The sequence below is a fragment of the Dipodomys merriami genome, unplaced genomic scaffold (genome assembly GCF_024711535.1).
Source record: "Dipodomys merriami isolate MVZ:Mamm:240054 unplaced genomic scaffold, mDipMer1.0.p SCAF_6, whole genome shotgun sequence".
Lineage (NCBI taxonomy): Eukaryota > Metazoa > Chordata > Mammalia > Rodentia > Heteromyidae > Dipodomys > Dipodomys merriami.
Window position 1 is genome coordinate 18,776,173 of NW_027206179.1, and position 16,320 is coordinate 18,792,492.

Here is a 16,320-nt window from a genome sequence, read left to right on the forward strand (position 1 = left end):
GGTCTAGAACATGGAGTCATTTAGAAATGATATGACAAATTAAGTAGAGGTCCTATGTTTCTTGAGTACTGTTTTCTTTGTCCTATCTCCTTGCACTTTGAATCTAACATCCACATATCAGGGAAAATGTCAGTCCTTTTATCATTCTCCCCCATACTTCCAGCACACCGCTCCTCTCAATTTTCTTGATTTCATAGGATATTCATTGACTATTATGGCTGCCTTCTCTGCTTTCTCTCCTCATTTGTCTACCCCTCCCCCTAGACCTTGACCCCAAGCCTACTATCCAGCAATACCACTCTTGGGCATTTATCCAAAAGTTAACAAGATACAGTAAAGCTGCTTCACACTTCTGTACTATATGTTATAATCAAGGTATGGAATCAGCTCAGATGTCCCTCAGTAGATGAATGGTTCAAGAAAATGTGGTATATATACACAATGGAATTTTACCCATCCATTAGAAAGAATGATATTGCATCCTGTGCAAAGAAATGCATGAATATGTCAAGTGAAGGAAGTCAGGCACGGAGAGACAAAGGATGCACGTGTTCTGTGATATGTAGAAGCTAGAATTAATTTATAAATGTACAGGTTAACACATATGGGGTTGTATGCAAGTGAATGCAAATTAAGGGAAATGTAAGCATCTTTTGACAATCACCTCCACCTATAATTATGTCTCATTTATGCATACACTTTAAAAAGGTATAGACAAACCAAACATAAGAATTTATCAAAGATTTCTGTAAGCTAGTGAAGATTAATAAGTAAAAAGTTTATCTTATAATAACCTTGAGAGGTATTACAGTTCAAATTCATTGAACATGTTATGTATAGTTGTACTGTTACATATTCTTTGCACCATAATTCTTTAGAAGTGGATAATTATAAGTGACTCCATCTACTAAATTATAAGGTAACTCCACGTTTATAAAAAATTGACATATAAATATGGAAATTAATATAATACATAGAACTTGAATTTTAGCTTTCTTATTTTGTCTCATATATCTCGCTACATGTCTATGTATGTATGTATTTATCCTATTTGTATGTATGTATCTGTCATTTATCTATCTATCTTCCTGCCAGGTTATCTGTATGCTTAACTTACTTATTCATAGTGAATCAAGGAGTATTAGACTTGTAGATTTACAGTTAGTCATTTTTTAGAATTAAAATCTGTCATCCCCTGCAACAAAAAGAAAAACATATAATTTGGCCTCATGACTTACAGGTTGGTGCAGTTATCCGTACAACATGCATGTCTTGTAGGAATCATATATTCTTTTTTATGAGTTTTCCATTATTATTATTACTATTATTATTATTATTAAGTAGTTGTACAAAGGGTTTTCGACATCAGTTTCTGAGTACAATGCATCTTGACCAATGTTCCCTTTTTCAAAATTCTAACAGTGTTGAATGGCTTAAAGTTTCTCTGTATTTAAACTATTCCAACAACAAGGTTATAAATGGACACCTATTCTAGAAAGGCTGTTTTATAGAGTCCGGCCATATTGAGTCCTACAGGGGAGTCTCTATGATGTAGAATTAGGTCTGGTTTCCATGGGGAAGGAACAGATAAATAGGAAATTAAATCCAGCCTTTTAAAGTGCTCAGAGAGAGTCACCAACCCTTCATCATATTGTGCGTTTCGAGATTTGAGCCTCGAATGAACCATCCTTAAGCCCATTTTAAGGGGTGTGGTGGTACAGGTGTGGGGCACTGAATATGCTGGTGAGATGCATCTCTTTTTGCTCCCTGTCTCATCCTTGCAGATTTCCATTCAAAGAGCTCTTGCTCATGGCAGTACTAACCACTTTGTGTCTTCAGCCTCTAATTGTGAACAAGCAGCCCAGATCCCTTTTCTTTAAGTTGTGCAAGATACCAAGTAACCACCAAAGAGGAAATGGGCATGGCAGACCACATGTGGAACTAGAAGAGAAACTTGGTTTACTCAACATTTTCTGTAGGACCATTCTAGGCCATTCCTGAGCAGCGCCCGCTGTGTGCGTGTGAGTTGTGCTCCTAGGCTGTCTGTGGAGCAAGGAGGAGTCAATCCTGTCTCCATTGGAATCAACACAGGTGGCCTGATACTTCTACCTTGCATTTGTTACCTTTGTGGGTCTGTGAGTCTCCAAGTGTCCTTTATCTTTGATTGTTTAAAGGATGCTTTCACATAATCTCTTAGTTTATGTTCATACTTTGAATGGTGGAAACCACCCCTTTGATTTTATCTTAATGGCAGGACTGGGACTCAAACCAAGCACATCTAATTCTCTCCTAGACCACTGTACTCACAGATAGACATCATCAGTTATTTTCAAAAACAACCCCAATAATATGCTTCACATCATAATAATTTAGTGGCAAGTTGGAAGAATCAGCAAAGTGGTTTTGTTATTCAATATATGTAGATTGACACACAGAGGCATGTATGTATACATACATGTGCATAGAACACTTGGCCTATGTATGCCTACCTACATCAATGTCTCTATCTGTATGTAATGCACACCTGTATCTGTGTGTCACCATCTGCGTATCATTCACTGTCTTTAGCTAGTGACCTCTGCCTTGTGTCCTCTCGGATCAGCCAAGAGCTTGTTGTTTCTGAGTAGACTGAAAAGAACGGGCAACCTGTCACTTGACTTGAGAACTCAAAAAGCAACTGTGTGTTCAGGACTTTCCTGAGCTCCCTTGGCTTTCAGTAGCATGGACCTCTCCTCTTCCCTTATACCTCATGTGGCTCACAGCAATGACACCTGGGTCATTATAGTCCTTGGCTTCATGGTCCTTGTGGTCTCTAGTGTTCCCAGTTACCCTTACTGTGGAGCTGCCTTTTGTGCATGTCTGTGCTGTGTGGAATGGGGGCCGAGTCCAACGGAAGTGAGTGGTGTGGCCAAGCAAGGCCCTGTTGTTTGCAGAGCTCCGGATGGCGTCTGAGCACCCACTCAGAGAGGGCGTGTGCTTCTCAGCCTGAGCATGCACTTTCCAACCTTTGCCAACTATGATTAGACATGTAATTGTGCAGCCAAATTTAGCCTACCATTTGCATGTGTAATCAATTATAATATAGTTAGTTCTCTGGCTCTCCTTTCCTACAAACTGAATTACTCAGGAACTGTTATATGACACAAAAATTTCCTTTTAAAAGTACATGTGACATTTTGAAGGGTAAGACTAAGTGCTATTTATAGTGTTCCAAATCAGATCAGAAGCCTTGTGCTGTGATCGGGAGTTCAGCCCGTGAGGAGTGCCTCAATCTCAAGCACCCAAAAAGCTTTCCCATCGGCTTCTCTATGCAATAGTGTTCCATGCTGGAGAGTGATCATGAAAACCACAGCACCCCAAACTAGATACTTCCCATTGGCACCCAGAAGGATTACACATTTATGAATTCATTGATTCACACATGTTTGGGTGCCAGGCCTGTCTTGGGTCATCTGCAGGTAGCTGTTGCTGTCAGTCCAGGGTTATGGATTGAATTGTGTCTCCTTAGAATTTATATGTTGAAGTCCGAATTCCCAGTGGCAGAATATGACCATTTGGAAATTAGGTTGTTGTCCTTAGTTACGATAGAGTCATACTGGAGTAAGGTGGACTGTAATCTGATGTGATGATCATTACACAAAGTGAAAATTGGACATACATGCACATGAGCATGTATGCATGCTTATGCATGCACACACACACACACACACACACACACACGCACCACCACCACCACCACCACCACCACCACCACCACCACCACCACCTTCTACATGGAGACAGAGGCAAAGATTAGGCAGTGCTTCTACTAGCCAAAGGATGCAGCCATTGGTAGTAACCTACCAGTAGCTAGGAAAAGGTACAGGCCAGATGCTCAGATGCTTCCTCAGTCCTCAGAAGGAATCAATCCTGTCAAGTGTGTGTGTGTGTGTGTGTGTGTGTGTGTGTGTGTGTGTGTGTGTGTGTGTGTGTGTGTGTATGCATTGATCTTTGGCTTGGACTAAGAGCCTCATACTCAAGGATTTCTTGATCAAGGCTAGTGTTCTACCACTTGAATCACACTTCTACTTTCAATTCTGCCAACTCTTTTATCTCAGACTGCGATGCTGTGAGACAATAAACTTTTTTGAGCCGTTCAGTACTTGGCTGTGGAGACCTAGTAAACCAATTCATCTGGGCCCCTAGTGTGGGTGTCATGGGGCATCCTGAAGCTGAGGATTAGGGTTGGGATCCCCTGTTATGGACAGTTCACAATGCCTGAGGAGCTTCCTTTTTGCACAGAGTCCAAGAAGAATTCTCAGACCTTTCAGTGGTTCAAGTCTTCCCCACCGCTGCATCCTAAATACCCCAGGAAGTGAGAGGGTCAATATCAGCCTTCCAGGTTTCTGAGAGAGTCTTGAATTACTGGAATTTTTAGCTTCCTTCATATACTGAAAGTGCCACATGCATTCACATTTTTAAAAACTATAGGCACTTGGGAAAATAATGGAGACACATTTGTGCAATTGAAAATCAAGCCTGGTTGGATCCAATGTTGATTTCCAAGTAGCCAGGATGAGGGCCTAGGTACACAGTAGTGTTAGTTTTTTTGTGTTGAAATGGTTTGTGGTCTTTCAAGTGTTGTAGGAGGCTAGATTGTGGGAGAGGAGGAGTTACCTGTGTTGAGTGCAGACGCTGCAGATAGAGGAATTTATCAGAAGTTGCTGGCGGAAACCAAGCAATGGTTTTCCACTTGATCAAATGAATTTGGAAACCAAGCAATGGTTTTCCACTTGATCAAATGAATTTGGATCTGGCCACTACCAAGGCAGGGGTGGGGAGAGCCAAGGAAGGCCAGCCTTGGGCAGAAGGCTGGGCGGGCCAGTGGTCTTGTTTGGTAGATGACTGGGACACTGTTTACCCAGCAGAGAAGAGAATGCCTAGTCCTGCCCAGGATAGGAGTAGTTTACAACTCTCAGACTTCCTGTGTGCCACCTGTGTGCTCCTATGGTTTGACAAGTATGTAAAGAGAGAAAAACCCTAGAGGCTTAGAAACTAGTGCAACTTAATGTATATTCATTTATATCGAGATGATGTCATTTATAACAGAGAGAAAGAGGGTGCAGGGCCAGAAGAAAGAATGAGACATTTTCAAATAAGTGAAGAATAGATGAATTAGTTTTTTATATCTCTACATGCATTATAAACCTTTTAAGTGGAGGTTTTAAGTGGAGGCCAGTTTTCTAATAATTCATCCATTGTATAGAACACATAACACATGGCATTTGTGTGTAAAAGATATTACTTTTTTTTTTTTTTTGTAGGTCATGGGGCTTGAACTCTGGGCCTGGGCACTGCCCCTCAGCAATTCAGGTCAAGGCTAGCGCTCTACCACTTTGTGCCACAGAAGCACTTCTGGTTTTCTAAGTGGTTTATTGGAGTTAAGACTCTCACAGATTTTCCTGCCCGGGCTGGCTTTGAACTGCGATCCTCAGATCTCAGCCTCCTGAGTAGCTAGGATTACAGGTGTGAGCCACCAACGCTTGGCAAGACATTACCTTTTATATACTGGAGCCTTGACCTGTTTGTCCCCCTTCACTGTGAGGACAGAACCTGAGCAAATGTACATAAAATACTACCTTCGAAATTACTGACTGAAACACATCATTTACAAACTTTACATTTTTAAGCATTGCTTTGACCTACCACCCAGTTTTCATGTGACAACAGTATGTCACGAAACCACGCAGCTAATGTGTCAGGAATGTGGGATTTAAGAAAGGTAAATTGCTGGGGGCTGGGAAGGTGGCTCAGTGGTAGAGCACTTGCCTTGCATGCTCAAGGCCCTGGGTTCGATTCCTCAGCACCACATAAGAAAAAAGCCGGAAATGGCGCTATGGCTCAAGTGGTAGAGTGCTAGCCTTGAGCTGAAGAGCTGAGGGACAGCGCCCAGGCCCAGAGTTCAGGTCCCACGACCGGACCCCCCCCCCAAAAAAAAAAAAAAAGAAAGAAAGAAAGGTAAATTGTACACTTAGCCTTCTTCTAATCTCTGGCCTGCCACAGGCCTCTGACTTCAATATGGATTTCTCTGTGGTAACTTTTGAGTTTGAGTCCTTGCAAGGTCTATTTTCACTAAGTAGATGCATAAAGCACCTGCTTTGTTTTATTCTTTTCTGAACATGAACTGTAGCCTGGGTTGTTTATGATGTGCCCAAATAGTTATTTGCCAGTTGCACAGGCTGGTATATTCATGACAATGTCTAGTAAAATAGACAGCAGGGCTTTAAACCATATCCTGGGACATCATGTCAGGAGTAATTTGCTTGATAGGTAGGAAAAGGGTAGTACAAGGTCACTAAACCTATCTCACTGCCTTGTTGCGTTTGAAGTCTTCCCTAGTCTACCTTGGGCCTGAGGCTGTCCCCAAAATGCACAGGACCCAAGGTAAGGTATTACAGGGGTGAAGGAATCTGGAGCAGAAGTTTCCAAGTCAGTTTTTGCAGTATGCCGGGATCTTCAATGATTTGAAGAGGGATTATCACATAGCTCACAAGAAAATACATTTTCCATGGGTTCAAGAAAAGACACATGTCTCTGAGGTCCCTTTCTCCAGTGGTAGAGTTTCACCTGCTATCCTGAGTCTTGGGAGCCTGGAGGCCAGTGTTTCCCAATGTTGGCCCTGGGGGAACTCAGCGGAGTGAAAGCAGCGTGAGAAAGTGTGGTGGAGGCCAGGGAGCTGCATACAGGACTTTCAGGGCCACATTCGTGGGAGCACTGGCTTTTGAAAGTCAGGTGGGATTTCAACAGAGAGATCAAGTCCTCTGCTCAGTCAAGGTGTAGGCTTGGAGCAGTTCTTAGGCCCCTACAAGTCAGACGGGCTCTTTGAGCAATGTGTGTTGCTTCTTGAAAAAATTCTTTTGGCAAACAGAGTCAATAATGGGTTTTATAATATTTCCTCTCTACCAATTATTTCTTTGACCTATGTATTAGAGAAAATGTGTATAAAACATCTCATATTTGTACAATCTATGCATGTGTATTTATTAGACAAATCATATCTATCTAATATCTAATATTTGTGCAATATATACATGTGTATATGTATACATTCATATTAACTTTTACTAACCTTACTAATATATACTAACATATACATACACACATACTAACATGTATGTGTATATATGTGTGCATATTTTATATGTATACATATGTTTGCATGTATATATATATGTTATGCGTATATTTGTCATATATTTATATGTATATTATGCAAGCATATTATATCTAATATGCAAGCACGTTTATATATATCCTCTGTATATTTAACTTTGTGGTTAAAGCTAATAGAACTAAATCAATCAACACTGTATTTACTATAATATCCACTCACGGGGACAGTGTGAGCAAGTACTTGCTTTCCAAGCCTGGGAGGAAATTTCTAAGAACTGATACATAAGAGAGGATTATTTTCTGTGGGCGGCCATCAACTTTTAAAACAACATCAGCAGCTCTTGTAAACAAGGAAAAACTGTTTGGCATTATTTATTTGCATGTCTGAGTACTTCTTGCGTGCTTACTATGAATACTTGCTTTGTGAATTGCTATGGTAATACAATCCCTCTGGCAGCTCTCTGAGGGCAGGGATGGTTTGTGAGGAATTATCAAATCCTTGTGACTGGCACAGTCTCTGGCAAATGTAGACACCATATATGTTGGGTTGGTCAAAGTAACCTGTTCTCTGAAGACACGTGGCCCTGGTGGTTTCAGATTGGGACAAGTGGACAATCCAGTTCAAAAGTTTACATGTGAGCTGTGACGCTTTTCTTGTGCATATATTGAATATCTGGGGCTGTGCATTGGTGGAAAGAGTTCCAGCTGAGTACAGTGTATGCTTCAGTCATGGCTTCTAATTGTGAAGCGACTGTATCAGGCAAATCATAGTGTTTTGCTAATTGACTTAGGTCCAAGATAGATTTTCTGTTTTTATACAAGCAGCGAAAGGAATTTCTTTCTCTTCCTTTCTAACTGACCTCTTAGAACAGGAGACATTTCTTCATGGGTTCGTGGAGTTCTTAGTGGAACCTTTTGAGTAGACATTTTGTAGTTTGTCTGTTGACTGGGTCATCCTACTTCTATCTGGTAGGTTTGTCCTATAATCGCTGCATTTTCTGTCTCACGGATGAATAATGGGCTTGGTATTTTTTTTGAGAACTTTGCTTTATTTATTATTTATTTGCTTTATTGCCCTTTTAGCCTTATCTCATTTTTCTATATTGAGTAGCCATGAGGTATTTTGTTAGGTGTTATGAAACTGTTCAGGTGCTACTGTTTTTCTTGCACTTGGATTATTGAAAGAATCTTTCAGGCTGATGACTATGAATGATTTTCTGTAGAGCCTAACCTGAAAAATGTTGGTGAATGTCTCTTTTATTTTAATTCAATTAGTTTATTTATTAATTGAGACAGAATTCTATGTTATTCTAAGTTGGTTTCAAAGTTTCAATTCTGCTTCCCTCTCCTGAATGCTGGGATTACAGGTATGCCCTGCATGAGTATATATTTTTACAAGAAAATGTTATTTGCCTTTTAGCTAGGCATAGAAATAGACATTTTTGATGTCACTATTATTCATTTAAATATCTACTAAATCAATAATTTGAATAGCTCAGTTCAGAACTAGTTCTTCCCCTCCAAGATATAACTAGTGTATTTCTGAGAGAACTTTGCCGATCCTCTCGGAGTCTCTTGCTTGGATCATGAATTGCAGCTTCAGTGTTAACCTACTTACCATTTCCTGAGAAATCACTCCTTTCAGGAGCAATAATATCCCCTCCCAGATACTTTTCTTGCGATTGAAATGTCCTCTCCCCAGCTCTGATGATACGTTCCTGCTTGTCTTTCAAGATTGAGTTCAGATGTTACCTCTGAAGACTGACAGATTTGGAGTTCTTTGGTTGAGAGAAAGAATTGAAAGTGAAGTTGAATCTCACGTTGGCTGAAATTCACAATGAGCCTAGGCCCCCACTTGTAAGTGAACTCCAAGTAGTCCTGTCTCTCTTGCCCGTGAGCTCTTCCAGGCTGGACATGGTAGATTATGCAGTGTGCCATCCTCAAGACATAGGGCTCCCTTCCAAGGTGAGATTTAACTCATTGGTGGACAGATGGTTGGTGGACAGGGGAATGTGAACTGTGCCAGGCCCTTAGTCCTTAGAGGACTGAAAGTCTCTGAAGGTGCTGCGCTATCCTTGAACTGGGTTGACTCCTGTGGTAGAGTCCCAGGAAGGGCAGACTGGCCTGAGGGAATCCTGGTGGGGAAGGAGGCTGCCCTCATTTGTCTGAGTTTTGTCTCCTCTCCACCCCTCTGGCCTTCACACAGCCTCTGAGCCACTTCTGGGTATGTGTGTGTGTATGGGGGGGGCATAGTTCTGCACCTAAAGGACATGCTGAGGACCAGCGCTTGGATGTCAGGGGTCGTCTCTTGGTTTGCTACATATTTCTCAGGACATGACTGATAGAGAAGCATCTACGAGAGCATTTCGCCTAGGAAACTCTCAAACCTCTTACCCCCCACACCCCATAACAACACACTTCCCCTCTAAATAACCATTCATGTCAGGGAGTGAATCTCTCTATTCACATCATCTCTCCATTGCTAAGAGATCTGGATTGATTGTGTGATGACACAATGCTTGCTACCAGGGAATATTGCAGGGAACAGAACTTCTGGTGGATTTGATATATCTTAGAATAGAGAGATTTAAAGCCATTTGTCCAAGTGTCAGCCCTCATCCATTCTTTGAGGTAACAAGTTTTGAGTGACATTGGGTAATGCTTGATTTCCCCATTGGTAAAGCAGTGACGAGTCTGGGCGTTTGGAGTCTGTTGTGAGGACACAATGAGACTAATCTGATGAACAATTTTGAAAGCAAAGTATGCATATTGTCCTGATGGAGATGCTGACATAAATTCTCTCCTATGAAACACATTCATTTAAAGGAATGTGTTTCTACTTGTTGCTCTCTATGTCACTTAACAGGGACAGAAGAGAGAACAGTCAGGGACAAGCTCAGAGAGGATGGAATTCTGTTCTTAGCAGATGAGGTGAAAGTTAAGGCATGAACCATACCAAATTCAGCGTGCAGGTCACTTGGTTCCCAAATTCAAGTGTTGTAAATCTGTAAATTGGAAAGGACAAATTCTAAAGAGTTAATAATCCAATATAAAAATACAGGATATCTAAGAGTAGGTAAGTATTGCATTCCTTTTGGTTTGCCTCAATAATTTTTGAGAGAATTTTTAGCACTTTCCTGATTATTGTTGTGCTTTGTTATGTAAAAGTAATATATCATTTTCTATTATGTGTGTGTGTGTGTGTGTGTGTGTGTGTGTGCGCGCGCGCGCGCATGCGTGTATGTGCAAACGTGTGTGGTACTAGGGGTTGAACTCAGGGCTTCATGCTCTTGCTTGGCTTTTCCACTCAAGGTCGAAGCTGCCCCACGATAGCCACACTTCTGCTTCGACCTCTTTGGGTGCTTATATGGAGGTGACAGTTGCTCAGGATTGGTCTGCCCAAGCTGGCTTCGAACCACAATCCTCAGATCTCAGCCTCCTGAGTAGCTGTCATTATACGGACATGAGCCACCACTACCCAGCTGTCTTCTGTACTACTAAGACATATTCAGGGCAGGAAACAACCTGTTGATTCCTTACATTTGATCCCAGGCACTTAGAAAGACTGGAGAGCTTTGTCTTTTTAGACCCCTTGTTTTACGCCTAACATTCTTTTCCTAAAACTCTTCACTTTGCCTCACCCACAATCTCTTCTGCTTATTTTCATTCTCCCCTTCCTTTCTACAGCTCAGTTTCTGGTCCTGGGTAGCTTGACAGCTCTTCTGAAGTGTTTAGTATTTTTCCACATCACTAACCTGTCCCAAATGTTGAGGTGACTTTAAAATCGGCCAGACTTAGCTGTGAGAAGCAGGGCCACTTGCCAGCAGAGGCCTGTCGGTTTGCACGAGAGCCTCCCTGCCTCCTCCTTCCTCATTGACAAAACCTCGTGTTGCTTTAAAGACTTCACACAGAAACGGCATAGCTGCGCTCAGTAGATCACAGAGCTCAACTCTCTGGAGCCCAGAAAGCAGGGCAGGAGAAACTCCTCCCACAGTGTGATCTGTTTGTGACCTTCATAGAGAAGGACATGTCAGTTGTCTCTCCAGGAGCGTGTTGGCCCCCCATGCATCTTCTCCCCACCCCAGAGAAATAACCCCTTCCTTTGGACCACATGAAATATAACAGATAGAAGAACAGTGATGGAGGTTGGATTCGAAAAGCTTACCCCAGGAAGGGCACGGGAGCTTGTGTGTGTGTGTGTGTGTGTGTGTGTGTGTGTGTGTGTGTGTGTACACAAGCGTGTGAATGTGAAGGGAGGTGAGCCATATGGGACGCAGCTGGTCATAGTAATCAAGGCAGGGCTGGCATCCCAGAAGGACACAGGCTGGAATTAGATCAGGCCCTCCATGCAGCTCTCAGCTCCTGAAGAAGGGACCCTGGCAGTCGCTTCCTCCTCCCAAGGGTGAGCAATCTGCTCTGGAATTTGTCTCCAGATGACAGATTCAGTCCCCAGACCAGGGCTTCAAGATCTGGTGGAGGTCAGGCTTCCTGTTGTGGACATGGCCATTACTTCATTCTGCTAAACAGAGCGAGCCTTTTCTGGTAGTGAAGCACACACATAGAGAAGGAGAAGTTTTATTTTCTGCCTTTCTCTATCTCCTGGCCTAGGAAGCCATTTTTTTTAAAGTCCATTTTTAGGCACCAATTCTTGCAGACAGATACAACCAAGATACATATGAAAGCTGATATGGTACTCAAAGAGAAACAACTCCATTTTAATTCAGAGTAAATTCTCTATCTCTTTAATATTTATCAGCTCCATTCATTTCTCTTCCTTCTCAAGGTCACTTCTACATTTCAAGAGACAGGTTCTGTCTGTCGAGACTCTCACCTTAAATAGTAATTCACATAATGGAAACAGAAAAGGGAAAGGATTCTACATGAGAAGGGAAAAGGTGTGTATGTGTATGTGTGCATGTGTGTTCAGGTGCATGAAAGAGAGAGAGAGAAAGAGAAGGAGGAAAAGAGAGAGAAAGAGAGAGAGAGAAAGAGAGAGAGAGAGACAGAGAGAGAGACAGAGAGAGAGAGAGAGAGAAACTTTAACCAATATTAAACAGAGGAAGAACAACTCTATCATTCATTTTTCCTTTCTTCCCCTGGGGTTAGAATGAGAGTTTGGTTGTGGTCTATCCAGACTCAAAACCACAGTATTGAAAGGGACAATGATGTTTGAGTCATGGGGCCCTAAGGAAGCAAACGGCTTCATTTTATAGGACCAGAAAACCAAAACAATCTTGGTTTGGTGAAGCCATAGCACATAGCCATATACTTCTTGTGAGAGGTATCTGTGCACAGTTGAAAAATTTAAGGTCACGGAGACACGAGCTATAACCATAAATTCTTCTAGAATTTACCAGGTTCAAATTCTACTACTTCAAAAATAGTTGAGAGGCCAAGACTAGACTAAAGGCAGGTAGGAGATTCACAGAGGAGAGAGCAAAGCAAACCAAAGAGCCATCTCCTCCCCCTCCCCCTCCCCCCCCCCACCAAGGAGAATACATTGCTCTAAGATTGGTATTTGTGGAATTGTTCTGTATTGTGATTCCTTTATTCACTCAAGGTGTGGATGAATATGTAACTGCTGTCCCTGGCAGTTTTGTAACAGACACTACTACTTTTTAGTCTTCTAGTTTACTGAGCATTTCAGAGCTGGTGGGATTTCTGCAGTCTGTTACTGAGTTTACTTTCTCCTGACTTCTTGCTTTGTGCCCAAGCTGCATGGGTCCTTTTGTGTAAGAGACATTGTCTATATGAAGAAAATGCAACTCTCTTCCTCTCTTTTGTCCCTTTGACTCTTTCCTGGCAGGATTTAGGCAGAACCCCCTCTGCTCACTCGGTACTGCAGAGTGGGCTCTGAAGCAGCCTTTCCCAGGGGTGGCTAATCGAATACCGTTACCTAGTTGATAACACAATCCAGGTTTGGAAGAGTTCCAAGGCTCCCCCCTCCCCCCTCCCCCCCTCCTGCCTTACACTACAGGGAAGTGTGCTAGCTTTTCCAGGCATGCTGAGTATGGTGTTTGGTGCAGTGCAGCAAGCTTGTGTAATCAGAGGGAGTGCGTTGATGGGCTCATCGCTCTACTTGAAAGAGTGGGAAGTGTTGGCTCATGGCTGTGCAAGGGGTTACATGGGGATCATGTGCATGTGTGCATTTGTGTGGGTGTGTGTTTACTTTCCTCAGATCCCATTAACCAAGTGTCAAGTACGTCTGCTGTTATGTACTTAGCAAAGTTGCTATTTCTGGTGTCCCATTTTTATTCAGGTCTTGGAAAATTCATTACATTTTTCTGATACTTAGGAGTCTTCCTTTTTTCAGAGTCTGGTATATAACAGAAATAATCCAATGTATATGAATGATTTGAGATTTGCCTATTTGCCGTCTTCTGCCCTGTTAGTTACCCAGGATCCACAGCCATTCCCTGTCAACACTTGATCCAAGATACTGTCTAAATCTAACATGTCAGGACAGATTGGCAGATATCAGAGTAGAATCATGGAAATCAGAATGGTATGTGATACTTGATATATGTGATCTCTATGCTATGATATATGATATGTTCATAGACCAATCCTGCTGTTTTACAGATAGGGAAACAGAGGCAGGCAAGTGAGGAGTTCAAGTTAGGAAGAGCTCAAGCTAGAAACAGAGTCTGCTGGCTTTTAGTTTACTTCTCTTTTCTGATATTATAGCATTGGTTTTTTAAAAACAACAACAAGAATTTGAATTTTAAAAGTTTCCCTGATATAGCTTTCTTCAAAGCCATGACTGTTACCCAATAGATCATTGAAGCTTTTTTAAATTTCTCTTGAATGTTACAATCAATATTCTCAGAAAAACTGTGGGTATGTTCATGCATGCTTGCAATATCAATGCACACATAACTGGTGTCTAAGAAATGTTGGGTCCATTCTATGATTGGCATTGTATTTTAACAGGATAAAGATGACTGGATTTTTAAAAATTATTATTATTAGCTGCATTATTCTGAGCCCACCTGGTAAAGGTGCAACTCCTCCCACCCCCCCACCCCCGCACTGCCACACACACACACCAATAAAAAGGTCTCTGATATTCTAGGAAGAGGTTTTTTTTTAGTTTTATTCTTGTCAGTCATTAGGTTTGAACTCAGGGCCTGGGCACTGTCCCTGAGCTCTTTAGCTTAAGGCTAGTGCTCTACTGTTTTGAGCTACAGCGCCACTTATGGTTTTCTAGTGGTTAATTGGAGATAAGAGTCTCATGGACTTTCCTGCCTGGGCTAGCTTTGAACTGCGATTCTCAGATCTCAGCTTCCTGAGTAGCTAAGATTATAGGTGTGAGCCATCAGTGCCTGGCTGGTGAGAGGTCTGATTTGACTCAATTGTTTGGAGAGCTTTTAATTGATCTATTCATACATTTCTGCCCCTGGACCAGCCTTCTGGGACTTCACTTGACAGGAAGGGCCTATACTGAAGGAAATTCTAGCCCTAGTGGCACTGCCTGCTCATTGTATATTTACAAACTGAGTTGTAAATTTCTCTAGTCTCATCTGCCAAGTGGAGTTCTGTTGGCACATGGGGTGCTGCTAACTAGGAAGAACTTGACATGATACATGGAATGCAGGGTTCCATTAACACTGCTTCTCCAAGACACTTGCTAGGGTGTTGAGTGATTGCCCTCAGTGCCCCTTGACATTTTTCATCTGGGTCTCTGTTGCTTATCAGTGGAATGGGATAGTCACAGACATCGCCTCATGAAGTTACTGTGGATATTAAATGATTCACTTCACGTAAAATGCATAGGAAGTGTGGATCACATCCTAACATGTATGTTCTAAATATTATCCTAAAATATTAATTATATTAATAAATAAATTAAGAAAAGCACTCTAAAATTAGTAATTAGTATTGCTATGTAAATCACTTGACTCAATAACTGGTCCATAGTATCTCCTTAAGACATAATAGCTCTTGTTGTTACTTTATCTGCCATTTTAGAAGGAATCCACAGAGATAACATATCATGGTAGCTGCATTTCTAGGGCTTGTACATCATTCTTTTCTAACTTCCAGGTATAACTCTCTTCTTGTACTGTCATCTTTCATAAGAAAACCAGAACACATCAGTATGAGTTTCCTAATACTGCTGTAACAAATGACCACAAATGCAATGGCTTAACAACAACACAAATATGTTATCTTACAGTGCTTTAGGTAAGAAGTCTCCTAAGGGCTTCACCTTGCTAACATCAAGGTATCCGTGATCATTTCTGGAGGCCCTAGGGGAGAGTTTGTTTTCTACTCATTTGGATGCTGGCAGACAGTTCCACTTCATTTGCTTGCTGGCTAGCAGCCAAAGAACTCCCTCATTCCCAGAAGTCTCTCTCCTGACATTCCTGTAGTCTCCCGGATCATGGAACCAGGAACTGGGTATTGAATCCCTCACTGCCTCTCTCAAGCCACTGCCAAGAACAGTTTTTGATTTATGGTCTTGAAGGATTAGATCAGACCATCTGGATCGTGGAAGAACTTTCCCCATATTAAGGTCCTTAACCTTGATTCGACCTGCAGACTCTTTGCTGTCTATGATGACTTATACTGTAAATTCTGGAGATTAGGATTAAAGGAGTCTCTTACTGTAAATTCTGGAGATTAGGATTAAAGGAGTCTCTGCAGGGGATAGGCATTATAGTTTGCAGTACAATAGCAATACCAACAGACCAACAGACAAAACAGCTCTGGCCAACAAACCTCATGGATTGTGGTTTGTTCCAATGAAGTATGAAACAAGCTCCAAATGCCATTGTCCCAAAGGTAGAAAGGCCTGAATGTTGTAAGAGAAGATGGTCTGCTTGGTCTGCTTTGTGCTTTTGGTCTGATGGACCTGGGGCCATGCTTCTTTGCTAATGACTTGATTACTCTTCTGACAGTATTTCTGATGCTCAGTCTTATTTTGTGGAGGCTCCTGGTTTGTGGGGTAAGGGTCTCTTCTTACCATCCATGGCCTTCTTCCTCGAAGGTCACCGTTTTCAGGATATACTTTATTATGTTCTCTTAGTCTATCTTCTTTTTACTTCTTTCTAGACTATATGATTCTTCTTTTTGTCTTTCTCCAATTGTCCAGCTTACCCTCTCCATCACTATGTATTTCCCCTGCCCTGATTTTGTCTAGGTGCACGCCGAAGTTGCTGATGG

General features: G+C 41.8%; 1 protein-coding gene across 5 annotated transcripts in view; it reads left to right on the forward strand.

Annotated features, from left to right (window-relative positions):
- Fgf14 (fibroblast growth factor 14) overlaps window positions 1-16,320 on the forward strand; it is a 530,980-nt gene that overhangs the window by 68,742 nt on the left and 445,918 nt on the right. The gene's annotated exons all lie outside the window — the stretch shown is intronic.